The sequence below is a fragment of the Somniosus microcephalus genome, chromosome 25, assembly GCF_052327205.1.
Source record: "Somniosus microcephalus isolate GS21.2 chromosome 25, FLI_Smic_1.0, whole genome shotgun sequence".
NCBI lineage: Eukaryota > Metazoa > Chordata > Chondrichthyes > Squaliformes > Somniosidae > Somniosus > Somniosus microcephalus.
The window spans coordinates 19,913,887-19,928,314 of NC_141011.1; the positions used below are offsets into that span (position 1 = coordinate 19,913,887).

Consider the following 14,428-nt stretch of genomic DNA (forward strand, 5'->3'; position numbering starts at 1 on the left):
CATAGAAAGAAACAGAAAAATAGGAGCAGGAGTAAGCCATTCAGCCCTTCGAGCCTGCGCCGCCATTCAATATGATCATGGCTGATCCTCTATCTCAATACCATATTCCCGCTCTCTCCCCATACCCCTTGATGCCTTTTGTGTCTAGAAATCTATCTATCTCCTTCTTAGATATATTCAGTGACTTGGCCTCCACAGCCTTCTGTGGTAGAGAATTCCACAGGTTCACCACCCTCTGGGTGAAGAAATTTCTCCTCATCTCAGTCCTAAATGTCCTACCCCGTTTCCTGAGGCCCCTCGTTCTCGACCACCCAGCCAGAGGAAACATCCTCCCTGCATCCAGTCTGTCCAGCCCTGTCAGAATTTTATACGTTTCAATGAGATCCCCTCTCATTCTTCTAAACTCTAGTGAATGCTTTCTTTAAAGTGGCTCTTAGAACATAGAAGAGTAAAAAAGTGCGTTTTCAAAATAGAGGAAAATTTCCCTTTTCATTTTCAGGATATTGCAACTTAAAGCAAGTGGTACTGTCACGGAAACAAACAGACACACACACACACATGAAACCAATTTGTGCTGTAACTGTTATTTCAACCTCCATTTGATAACCTGACATCAGGGTCAAATTTATTGACGTGCGCTATCGACCGGGAGCCTTGCTCATGCAAAGCGGGAAATTGTGCGCGCAGTGCTCATGATTTTACTATCATTAATTTACTGCGCCTATTTCCCGATATGTACGTCTGGTGGAAGAGGATCCCAACACGTTTACAAAATTGGCCCTATTGTTTCCGGGGTGGGAAGGAGCGACGGAAAGTGCTCCAGTCAGCTGAGTAAAGGGAGAGGGGAAACAAAATACATCTCACAAGTGTGGGGGAAAAACACATATTTCATAAATCAATAACATTTTGTGGGCAAGTCCAGTTGTTAAATGAGAAATTAATGCTGGGCAATATTTTTTTGGTTTAATGTTAACAGATAAAGTGGTGCTGAATGGACAGCTCCGATGCTGTTTTAGCAGGGCTGCCTTGTAAACCCAGAGATAATGGGCCGTAATTTGCGGCCCCTACGGGTGTGTACGAGGTGCGCACCCGCCCGTAGGGGCCTCACAAGTTCCGGGTTTAGGCACGCGCTGCACATGCGCTAAAACCCGGAACTTGCGATCCGTCAAGAATTCTCTTGACAGATGATCCGCATCCCCGGGAAAAGGGCCTCTGCGGGCGGAGAGTTGGGCTATTTGCCCAACTTCTGCTCAGCGAATGCCCGTGAAATCCTTACGCCTGGTAAAAGCAGGCGTAAGGCTTGCTTTTACCAGCGTATGAGTTTTAAAAACAGAAAAATAAAATTTTTTCAATAATTTATACGTTAAAAAACCTGTTTATTTTTAGCCCCTTTGAAACATATAAATTTATTTTTTAATTACATTTTTGATATACATATTTAATTAAATGCCATTTTAATTAATTTTAAATATGTGATGTTTTTTTTAAATGTATTTGTAGTGTAGAGGTATTTTTTTGTGGTATTCCCATTCATACTTATGGGGTTACCGTACATCCGGAATCTCCATAAGCATGAATGGGGATTCCCCTTCTTTAATTTGTTGGGCCGGCCCATGTGATCCCAGGGGCGCTTGCGAACTGCGTGCGCCCCTGGGATACGTGAGCCTCTACACATGTCTACGCCTAGAGGCCCAGGAGCGCGAGTCGCCGTGGATCCCGAGGCAGAAGGTAAGTTTGTAGATTTTTTGCCGGTCAGAGGGATCCGCCTGCGGGAAGCCCCCGACCGCAAATTCAGGCCCAATAATAGGAATAGTGGAATAATAATGGGTTCTTTCGGTAATAAAAACATTAATGGCCTTCCCCTCCACCCACTCAAAAAAAAACAAGTTTCTCAGAGAAAACTTTGAATATCATTCAAACATGATAAGAACAGTACAAATAAAAATCAAAACTATATACTCAGAAACCTGACAGAAAGTGCTGGACATACACAGCAGGAAAGTTAGCCTCTGAAAGAGAAAGACAAAACTCTTCATCAGAAATCAAAATGTTAATCTTCCTTTATGTTTAACATTATGAAGGGTTTTGATAGAGTAGATACAGAGAAACTGTTTCCATTGGCAGGAGGGTCGGTAACCAGAGGACACAGATTTAAGATACAGGAAACTTTGGTTTAACCGGAGGTTAAATGTCCGGAAAGCTCTATCTACCGGCAAAATTCAGGAGCCGTTTCCTATAAGTTTTTTTACTTCTCGTTGCTTTTTTTTTTCCAGTCATGGCTCCCAAGCGTCTAGCTGAAGCTGTTGCTTAGCTACAGAGACGCTTTTAATCTGCGGCCGACTGTTTTGCAGCTGCAACAGGGTTTGTTGTTTCATACGGAGCTGAGAAGCTCCGTATGTTTTAACATTAGCGCTGGTTTATACGGCAGTTTTGATGGGACGGCACCAACTCGGTCCCGTCAGTGCCGGATACCAGAAAGTTTCCTGTAATTGGGAAAAGAACTCGGGGGTGTGGGGGGGGGGTAGGGGGAGGGAGGAGGAAGAGAAGACGATAAATATTTTTACGCAGCGAGTTATGATGATCTGGAATGCACTGCCTGAAAGGGTGAAGGGAGCAGATCAATAGTAACTTTTTAAAAGGGAATTGGATATATACTTGAAAAGGAAAGATTTGCAGGGCTATAGGCAAAAATTAGGGGAGTGGGACTAATTGGAGAGCTCTTTCAAAGAGCCAGCACAGGCAGGACAGGCCAAATGGCCTCCTCCTGTGCTATATGATTCTAACCTGCTGTGCTTAACCTGCTGATAGCAGTGTGAAGTCATGTAGTTTGGTAGATATAGGGGCAGAAAGCAGAGAGTAGTGGTGAACAGAATGTTATTCAGACTGGAGGGAATTATACAGTGGTGTTCCCCAGGGGTCGGTATTAGGACCACTGCTTTTTTTTGATATATATTAATGACCTGGACTTGGGTATACAGAGCATCATTTCAAAGTTTGCAGATGATAGGAAACTTGGAAATGTAGTAAACAATGAGGAGAATAGTGACAGACTTCAGGAGGAAATAGACTGGTAAAATGGGCAGACACATGACAGATGAGATACTGTTTGGTAGGAAGAATGAGGAGAGGCAATATGAACTAAATGGTACAATTTTAAAGTGGGTGCAGGAACAGAGAGACCTGGGGGTGTACGTACACAAGTCTTTGAAGGTGGCAGGACAAGTTGAGACAGCCGTTAGTAAAGCATGTGGGATCCTTGTCTTTATCAATAGAGTACAAAAGCAAAGAAGTTCAATTCTGGGCACCACACTTTCGGAAGGATGTCAAGCCCTTGGCGAGGGTGCAGAAGTGATTTATTAGAATGTTACCAGAGATGAGGGACTTCAGTTATGTGAAGAGACTGGAGAAACTGGGGCTGTTCTCCTTAGAGCAGAGAAGGTTAAGTGGAGATTTGATAGAGGTGTTCAAAATCATGAATGGTTTTGATAAGAGTAAATAATGAGAAACTGTTTCCAGTGGCAGAAAGGTCGGTAACCGATTTAAGGTGATTGGCAGACGAGCCAGTGGATACATTTTTATACACAGCGAGTTGTTGTGATCTGGGATGCACTGCCTCAACGAGCGGTGGAAGCAGATTCAATAGTAACTTTCAAAAGAGAATTGGATAAATGCTTGGAGGGAAAAAAATGCAGGGCTATGGGGAAAGAGCAGGAGAGTGGGATTAATTGGATAGCTCTATCAAAGAGCCGGCACAGGCACAATGGGCCGAATGGCCTCCTTCTGTGCTGTATCATTCTATGATTCTATATGGGAGGTAAATGATACAGGCAACTAGATATTTAGCTATGTGGGATTCTTTTATTAAAAAAAGGAACAGAAACTGTGCAGAATTACATCGCTTTCAAGTGTTGGAAGAATTCAGTGCTGTTTTGAAACAAGATCGTTTTTGACTGATTTACTCAAAGATCTGATGAGAGGAAAGTCATGGGTGAAAACCTCAGAAATATTTTTGAGATCTTGAGGTGAGAAGTCCAATTTGGCAGGTGTTCTGTCAGGATCCTTCTGAACACTCTTTTCTGTGGGAAGGGGGCGATGGGAGGGGAGCTATTTATAGCAACATTGTAAACGTGCTCTTCGTACATTTTTGCACAATCTTGCTAAAGAAAGGGAACATTGAACATCTTCCTCTCTGATTGTTTAAACCAACTTGAGTTAATTATATTTTTTTTAAATAGCACACAGAAATTTGATGTGGACACATGAACCAGTGTACTAAAAGTACTGCACTGATGAATTTCTGTTCACATAAAACAATAAACAGACGGTGATGGCTCGACACCTTTCAGATAAACTCAATGCAGGGGGTTTACAGCCTCAGAGCTCGGACATATGCAACAAAAACACTTTCAAACTGGTTAAAAATACACTATTTTCTAGTGTTTATAATACTTATTTTTGCAACACTATAAATATTTTCTCAATTTAAGATCTACAGCCGCATTTTCAGGAAGAAATTAAACAAGTGTTCGCGTCTATTTGCTTTGGGGCCAGCGGGTCATGTAATTAACCTCTCCAGTCATTTCATTGCCCCCCCCAGCTTACGACTTGAGAACAGCTGGCTTGACATGGGTAAAACAGGTACAATTGTTCTGGTAGCACTCCGGCCTGTGTCAGAAGGTTATGGGTTCAAGCTTCAGTCCAGGGACGTCAGCACGCAATCTAGGTCGACACTCCAGTGCAGTATTGAGGGGGTGCTGCACTGTTGATGGTGCTGTCGTTTAGATGAGATGTCAAAGCGAGGCCCCGCCTACCTTCCCAGGTGGACGCGAATGATCCCACGAGCATATTCAAGGAAGAGCAGGGGAGTTCTCTCTGGTGTTCTGCGCAACATTTATTCCTCAACCAACACCTAAAACAGATGATCTGGTCATTTATTTAATTGCTGTCTGTGGGACTTTGCCATGTGCAAATTGGCTGCCGCATTTTCCTTCAGTGCAACAGTGATTCAAAAGGCATGAAAGGCACTTCCTTCCTTTCTAGGAAATTGTCTCTCCATCTTGGGTCTGTCCGGCCGTCACACTTAGGGGGTGATTTTGCCAATGGGGACGCGTTGGAGGCGGGACTGCTGCTCGTCGGGTTTTAGTCCCGCCTCCATCGATGTCCGACCAACCCACACTATTTTCCCTTGATTGACCTTGTTAAGCCCGGCCAGCGGGCTCAGCAGGCCAATTAAGGGAAAGCCGGTTACTGTTGACGTCAGCGAGTGACGTTTCATCTGTCAAGAGCTTTTAACAGATGAATTGTCATCGTTTGACAGCTCTGTGAAGCTGTCAATCACTGACAATCTGTCTTCTAAGTTGTGTCTTTACTCAAGACTCAATTAGAAAGCCTTCCTGACCAGAAAGCAGAAGGCTGCAGCTTTTGACAGTTCAGCGGCCATTCTGCTTTCTGTGCCTGTGAGCTGAAGGACTCCCGAGACCTGAAGGGATGAAGCCTGGAGGAAGAAGCAAAGCTTTTAAAACACTCAACACTTACCTCACACACTTACCTCTGCACACTTGCACTCATCACTCACCTGCACACTGAACATCTCGGCCCCTCCGACCCCCGCAGACCCACGGCTCACCTCGCTGACCCTGGCGAGGTTCGGCGCCGTCGGGAAGCCCACACTTTAGGTGGCAAAATAGGGATTATCCAAAAAACTGCCTGTTAACTCCTTGCAAAGTGATGAAGGTGTCGTCGACAGTGCTATCAAGCGGCACTTACTCAGCAATAACCTGCTAACTGACGCCCAGTTTGGGTTCCGCCAGGGTCACTCAGCTCCTGACCTCATTACAGCCTTGGTCCAAACATGGGCAAAAGAGCTGAACTCAAGAGGTGAGGTGAGAGTGACTGCCCTTGACATCAAGGCAGCATTTGATCGAGTGTGGCATCAAGGAGCCCTAGCAAAACTGAAGTCAATGGGAATCGAGGGGAAAACTCTCCATTGGTTGGAATCATACCTAGCACAAAGGAAGTTGGCTGTGGTTGTTGGAGGTCATTCATCTCAATCACATGACATCACTGCAGGAGTTCCTCAGGGCAGTGTCCTAGGCCCAACCATCTTCAGCTGTTTCATCAATGACCTTCCCTCCATCATAAGGTCAGAAGTGGGGATGTTCGCTGATGATTGCACACTGTTCAGCACCATTCGAGACTCGTCAGGCACTGACGCAGTCCGTGTCCATATGCAGCAAGACCTGGACAACATTCAGACTTGGGCTGACAAGTGGCAAGTAACATTCGCACCACACAAGTGCCAGGCAATGACCATCTCCAACAAGCGAGACTCTAACCATCTCCCCTTGACATTCAATGGCATTACCATCACTGAATCCCCCACTATCAACATCCTGGGGGTTACCATTGATCAGAAACTGAACTGGACCAGCCATATAAATACTGTGGCTACAAGAGCAGGCCAGAGGCTGGGAATTCTGCGGCGAGTGTCTCACCTCCTGACTCCCCAAAGCCTTTCCACCATCTACAAGGCACAAGTCAGGAGTGTGATGGAATACTCTCCACTTGCCTGGATGAGTGCAGCTCCAACAACACTCAAGAAGCTCGGCACCATTCAGGATAAAGCAGCCCGCTTGATTGGCACTCCATCCACCACCTTAAACATTCACTCCCTCCACCACCGGCGCACTGTGGCTGCAGTGTGTACCATCTACAAGATGCACTGCAGCAACTCGCCAAAGCTCCTTCAACAGCACCTTCCAAACCCACGACCTCTACCACTTAGAAGGACAAGGGCAGCAGACACATGGGAACATCACCACCTACAAGTTCCCCTCCAAGCCACACACCATCCTGACTTGGACCTGTATCGCCGTTCCTTCACTGTCGCTGGGCCAAAATCCTGGAACTCCCTTCCTAACAGCATTGTGGGTGTACCTACACCATATGGACTGCAGCGGTTCAAGGCGGCGGCTCACCACCATCTTCTCAAGGGCAATTAGGGATGGACACTAAATGCAGGCCTAGCCAGCGACGCCCACATCCCATCAGTGAATAAAAAAAGTTAATTGGCACTAATTCCCTTCCCGCCTCGAGGAGGCGGCTCCCAGCACAGGTCGGGTACCTGCCTCCTGGGAAGGTGGCACAGAGGCGGGTTGGGGGCAGGACGGACACCCGCCCCCAGATTCTGCCATTTTCCCGGCAGTCCCGCCTCCATACCCGCCTCCCCAGGGCTGGCAAAATCACCCCCCTTAGGGTCAAATGGCCACCAATTGTCCCTGCAACCAGCTGTTGGCAGACGCTGGGCATGCCCCTCCCATCTGATTTAGCCTTACCTCTCGTAGGACGACGCTGCGTCATCCTCTCAGCATCTCACCTCTCAGGATGTCTCAGGGGTCAGGAATTGAGTGGCGCTGGCATCAAACCTAGGCTCACCCCCTTAACACTCATGATTGGCATCACCATAGCGCTCAACTAATTAATTTTATTTTTAGACGGGTGGGTGGGAGGGGGGTACAGTAGATTTTAAAAGCCCAGTTGGAGCAGCGCCAGTGTCTGATGCCCAGTTCGATGAATATGTCAGAGCTGCATTCAATGTTACTCTCGGAGAGTGCAGACTCTGAATAGTGGTTTCAGTGGATGCTGAAGATAAATCTGCTGGTGCTCCATTAACAATTTCACATAAGCATCACTTTAGCACAACTACAGCACACTCTATAATAAAAGATGACACTAGGTGAATTATAAAGCTGTTACACAATCGAGGGCCAAACATAATCTTGTAAACCACAAGAACAGAGCTTGGGAAGAGATTTTTGCGGCTGCTTATTGTCATCTGTTGTTTTATACGTCATAATGAATTTTGTTCTGGAAAGTTTTTCTTAAACTGCTCACTTATTAAACGATAAGAAGAATGTTCCAGCAGTATTAAAGGATACATTTATTGCTCATTCTCAACCTTACCTTTGTAATTTTAGTTTGTGACTGGAACTCCGGTATTCGAGTACAAACCACACATCCCAATAACAGAGCTGATTCCCTACTGCAGTATTCGTGGCTTAGTGAGCGCGTGCACCATGTTCCGTGGTACTAAGCCACACAGATCAGAAGGTCATTGGTCACTGCCGAGTTAGCTGATCTCAACTAAGGTTGGGGTAATAAGGACAAAGGAGTTAGAGAGTTTTAAACTAGGGGGGGGGTCAGAGTCTCAGAATAAGGGGTCGGCCATTTAGGACATAAGACGTAGGAGCAGGAGTAGGTCATTTGGCCCCTCGAGCCTGCTCCGCCATCCAATAAGATCTGATCTGATCTTGGCCTCAACTCCACTTGACGTAAGAAAACTACTAGGCACTTGGTCTAAGCGTTAAACAAAGCTTTAATCAACTGTTTTACAACATGGAGGTCTAGTTGTGTCCTTCACTAGTTCCTGTTAAGAATGTCCTGCGCAAGCTGGGCCCGTGCCCGAGTATTTATACTCTCCCTGGACAGCGCCACTCGTAGGCCACTCAGTATTATTTCCTAAGTCTTTCTTTCACGAATGACTGATTCATGTCACCACTTCCCTGCCCGCTACCCATAACCCTTGACTCCCTTATCATTCAAAAATCTGTCTATCTCCACCTTAAATATATTCAATGACCCAGCCTCCACAGCTCTCTGGGGAAGAGAATTCCAAAGATTCACGACTGAGAGAAGAAATTCCTCATTTCTGATTTATTCTGAAATGATGCCCCCTAGTTCTAGATTCCCCCACGACGGGAAACATCCTCTCTGCATCTACCCTGTCAAGCCCCTTCAGAATCTTATATGTTTCAATAAGATCCCCTCTCATTCTTCTAAACTCCAATGAGTATAGGCCCAACCTGGTCAACCTATCTTCATAAGACAACCCCTTCATCTCCGGAATCATCCTCGTGAACCTTCTCTGAACTGCCTCCCATGCATGTATATCCTTCCTTAAACAAGGAGACCAAAACTGTACGCAGTACTCCAGGTGTGGTCTCACCAACACCCTGTACAGTTGTAACAGGACTTCCCTACTTTTATACTCCATTCCCTTTGCAATAAAGGCCAACACTCCATTTGCCTTCCTAATTACTTGCTGTACCTGCATGCTAACTTTTTGTGATTCATATACAAGGACCCCCAGATCCCTCTCTACCTCAGCATTTTATAATCTCTCCCCATTAAAATAATAATTTGCTTTTTTATTTTTCCTACCAAAGTGGATAACCTCGCATTTCCCCACATTAAATTCCATCTGCCAGATTTTTGCCCACTCACTTAGCCTATCTATATCCCTTTGGAGGCTCTTTGCGTCCTCCACACAATTTGCTTTCCCACCTATCTTTGTATCAGCAGCAAACTTGGCTACATTACACTCAGTCCCTTCATCCAAGTCATTAATGTAGATTGTAAATAGTTGGGGCCCCAGCACCGATCCCTGTGGCACCCCACTAGTTAGTTTGCCAGCCTGAAAATGACCCATTTATCCCGACTCTCTGTTTCCTGTTAGTTAGCCAATCCTCTCTCCATGCTAATATATTACCCCCAACCCATGAGCTCTTCTCTCACGGGGTTGGGGGTGAGATGAGGAGAAATTTCTTCACTCAGTGGGTTGTGAATTTTTGGAATTCTCTACCCCAGAGAGCGGAGGATGCTCAACCGTCGAGTACATTCAAGGCTGAGATGGATAGATTTTTGGATTATGGGGGAATCAAGGGATATGGGGATCGGTCGGGAAAGTGGAGTTGAGGTCGAGATCAGCCATGATCTTATTGAATGGCGGAGCAGGCTCGAGGGGCAGTATGGCCGACTCCTGCTCCTAATTCTTATGTTCTTGTAGGTTGAAGCAGAAAAAGGGGCGTATGACCGATGTCAGTTTGATAATACAAGGGAGAATCAGGCTGAATATAAAAAGTACAGAGAAGTGAAAAAGGACATAAGAGGGGTAAAGAGACAGTATGAGACTAGATTGGCGGCTAACATAAAAGGGAATCCAAAGGTCTTCTATAGGCATATTGACAGAAAAAAGGTCATCAGAGGAGCGGTGGGGCCAATTAGGGACCAAGATGGAGAGCTATTGGTGGAGGCAGAAGGCATGGCTGAGGTACTAAATGAGTGCTTTGCATCAGTGTTTACCAAGGAAGAGGGCTTTGCCAAAGCTATAGTAAACGAGGGGGTTGCTGGGATACTGGATGAGATAAAAATAGATAAAGGGGGGGTACTAGAAAGGCTGGCAGTACTTAAAATGGATAAGTCACCCGGTCCAGATGGGAAGTATCCTAAGTTGCTGAGGGAAGTAAGGGTGGAAATTGCGGAGGCGCTGGCCACAATCTTCCAATCCTCCTTAGATACAGGGGTGGTGCCAGAGGACTGGAGGATTGCAAATGCTACACCCTTGTTCAAATAAGGGGAGATGGATAAACCCAGCAACTACCAGCAACTACAGGCCAGTCAGTTTAATGCTGGTGATGGGGAAGCTTTTAGAAACAATAATCCGGGAAAAAATAACAGCCACTTGGACAAGCATGAACTAATAAAGGAGAGTCAGCATGGATTTGCTACGGGCAAATAGTGTGCGACTAACTTGATGGAGTTTTTTAATGAAGTAACAGAGAAGGTGGATGAGGGCGGTGCAGTTGATATTGTGTATATGGACTTTCAAAAGTAGCACATATTAGACTTGTTAGCATGAGGCCACAGGATAAAAGAGGCAGTAGCAGCATGGATACAAAATTGGCTAAGGGATAGAAAACAGAGTTGTGGTGAATGGCTGCTTTTCTGACTGGAGGGAGGTAAACAGTGGAGGTCCCAGGGTTCAGTCCTCAGACCACTGCTGTTTTTGATATACATTAATGACTTAGTGCAGAAGAGATTTACAGTACTAGAATGGTTCCAGGGATGAGGGATTAGAGTTACATGGATAGACTGGAGAAGCTGGGGTTGTTCTCCTTGGAGCAGAAAAGGCTAAGAGGAGGTTTGATAGAGGTGTTTAAAATCATGAAGGGTTGAGATACAGAAAATGGCTGAAGGGTCGATAACCAGAGGCCACAGATTTCAGGTGATTGGCAAAAGAACCAGAGGCGACATTAGGAAAAACATTTTTTTAAGTAACGAGTGGTTAGGATTTGGAATGCGCTGCCTGATAGGGTGGTGGATATCGGGTGGTGGATATCGGGTGGTGGATATCAATTCAAAAGGGAATTGGATAAAAAGATGAAGGAGAAAAATTGTGCAGGGATATGGGGAAAGAGCGGGGGAGTGGGACTAACTGGATTGCTCTTCGAAAGGGCCGGCACAGACTCGATGGGCCGAATGGGCTCCTTCAAATGCTGTACTATTCTATGATTAATAGCCTCTGTAATTCTGGGCTGAGGAGGGGCGAAAAAACACAGCCACTACTCAGTGACCTTGCTTGAAAGTGTCTGTATCTGGATGCGATGCAAGGACAGGAATAACCTGCTAACATTCATTGTCTAGGCTCACACAGGAGAATGGCCACTTAGGGAGAGCTACCCCTGCAAATAATCAGACCCTTCGAGAGAGGAGGAAAGAACATTTGGAGAGGTGTTGGGGGGGGGGGGGGGGGGGACTATTTAAGTTCTATGCAAATCATTTACATTTTAAATGAAGAGGGTTTCACTGTTATTGGTTATTTTGAAAATGCTATTCAGAACTAAATGTCTCTGTATACCTAAATTTGACATTGATCGATAGTATAATCAATGTTCCCCCTAATTTTTTTACATCAGATATACCCGGTCCTGTGTCATCCCATCCCCACCTTGTCTAATCCCACGCGGCCCATCCAAACTTCCGCTTCTGCGTGTTTTTTTGCGTTGTGAAGCCGGCTCACTGGCTGCCCGGGACCTCGAGACTGTGCAGCTTAAAGGAAACATTGAGTATAATTGCTTAAATTGCACAGCCTTACCCACATGTACCTTGACCTCACTGTCCCGGCTAGTACACAACAGATGGCCAATATTCCCAGTCCCAACCATCACTCCAGATGGTGCAGGGACGGGATGACACAGGACCAGGTATACCTGATGTAAATTAATTTCTTAAAAAACCCAAAGCTTGAATGGAGAGAAAGAAAAAATAGAGGTTTTCAGTTCTTGGTCTCGCTTCAGAAACCCTTCGTGCAAGTACACATGTGGACACCAGATGAGGAGAAAATCAAGGCTAGCTTTCCTCTTCAGATTCTGAAGACCTGCCATGATTTCCAGTGTTATCTGGTTTTTTATTTTGGGATTAGCTTTGGTAGCTTCTTTAGTCATAGCCGAGCCTTCTCCTATGTCCACATACATGCTTTTTCAGAGCAGAGGTCAATGGATAGTCGTTGGCCTGCTAACACCTGCAGTGCAGGATTACACGTGAATAAAGGCCGTTGGCAGTTCTCCAGTACCTGCCAGAGAACGGTAGCAGATGTGACTTCAAATCCCACCACGGCAGCTGGGGAATTTAAATTCAGTTAATTAAATAAATCTGATATCAGTAATGGTAACCATGAAACTATCGGATTGTCGTAAAAATCCATCTGGTTCACTAATGTCCTTTAGGGAAGGAAATCTGCCGTCCTTACCTGGTCTAGTCCAGACCCACAGCAGTGTGGTTGACTCTTAACCTCTGAATTGGCCTAGCAAGCCACTCAGTTGTAACAAACCACTGCGAAACACAATAATAAGCATGAAATCGGACGGACCACCCGGCATCGACCTTGGCACCAGCTACAGACACGGCAATGGCACACCCAGCCCCGTCGACCCTGCAGGGTCCCACCGGTAGGACAGACCCACCAGGGGTGGCGGCACAGTGCTCAAGTCTTTGGAGTGGGTCTTGAACCCACAACCTGCTGAGGCGAGAGTGCTCACTTTAAGGTTAACCTGAGGAAGGTTAATGCACATGGTTGGCTGTATTGGAATTAGACCTTGTCAGCTTATTCAACGTGAGTATTTGTCCTGAATCCATTTTTGTTGTTTCTTATCAAGGCCTGGCTACCAAAACTTAGCACATTGGCTGTTAACATGTGTTCCTCCAAAGAACTACATCTGATAGCAATGTAAAAGGATGAAAATGTGATTTCCAACTTGAGGTAAAACCAGGCTAGTTAAATAAGCTGACAAATTTCCTAGGCTCTGCATATATTTTGTCTGCCATTGGTTTTTGGCAGTCGATCTTTTGCACCGTACACTAAAAAAAATTCAATTTATCAGTACATCCCATATAAATTTCTACACCCATATACTGTATAGGGAATGCAAGTCTCACAGTAACATCGCAGATGTAACAATCATCCATCAAGGGAGATCACTGGCAAATTGTGTATGAACCATAAAAAAAGCAAACAATGCACTGGGGATCATTTCTAGAAGGATGGAATTGAAAAGCAGGGAAGCTATCTTAAACTTGTATCGAACCGTGGTCAGACCGCACTTGGAGCAGTTCTGGTCTCCATGTTACAAAAAGGATATAGAGGCGCTTGAGAAGGTGCTAAAAAGATTTACTAGAATGATACCAGAAATGAGAGGATATACTTATCAGGAAAGATTGAACAGGCCGGAGCTCTTTTCTCCAGAAAAGAGAGGACCGAGGGGGTGACCTGATAGAGGTCTTTAAGATTATGAAAGGGTTTGATAGGGTAGACATAGCAAAGATCTTTCCACTTGCGAGCGAGACCAGAACTAGGGGCCATAAATACAAGATAGTCACTAATAAATCCAATGGAGAATTCAGGAGGAACTTCTTTACCCAGAGAGTGGTTAGAATATGGAACTTGCTACCATAAGAAGTAGTTGAGGTGACTAGCATAGTTGCATTTAAGGAGAAGCTAGATAAACACATGAGGGGAAAAGGAATAGAAGGAGATGTTGATGGGGTTAGATGAAGAAGGTTGGGAGGAGGCTCATGTGGAGCAGAATACCGACATGAACCTGTTGGGCCGAATGGCCTGTTTCTGTGCTGTAAATATCACGCAATTCTATGTAATACATCAGTCAGGGAACAAGCCCATTATTCTCCATGTGCCATATGTATTTTCCTACGACCGCCTTCCCCAAGTCAAGGATAGAACTTTGCATCGTGTGGTCTTGCTGGCTGCGTGTGTGGCGAGGAGATTCACGGGTAATGAAGGGAGAGTTCTAGTTGGTATGGGGAGGGTGGGTTGACACAGGCTGATCTTGTATACACATCAGTTGGCAAGGGAGAGTTGGGATTAGGTCACCTGTTGCCCTTCTTGGTCAGATAATGGTCTGTGGTACTGGGACCCACAGTGGAAGAGACCTTGAACTATGAAGGCAGAATGAGCAAGTTCATTAAATTTAATAGCTGAAGTGGCCTAATATGTGGATGCTCCAGAATGAATGGCAGGACACGGACTGGTGTCTGCACTTCTCCATACGGACAGTCTTCGATCCCAGCTAAGGTA

The 14,428-nt window shown here is 45.5% G+C and overlaps 1 protein-coding gene across 1 annotated transcript in view; it reads right to left on the bottom strand.

Annotated features, from left to right (window-relative positions):
* Nucleotides 1–14,428, bottom strand: part of disp3 (dispatched RND transporter family member 3) — a 608,183-nt gene that overhangs the window by 221,106 nt on the left and 372,649 nt on the right. The gene's annotated exons all lie outside the window — the stretch shown is intronic.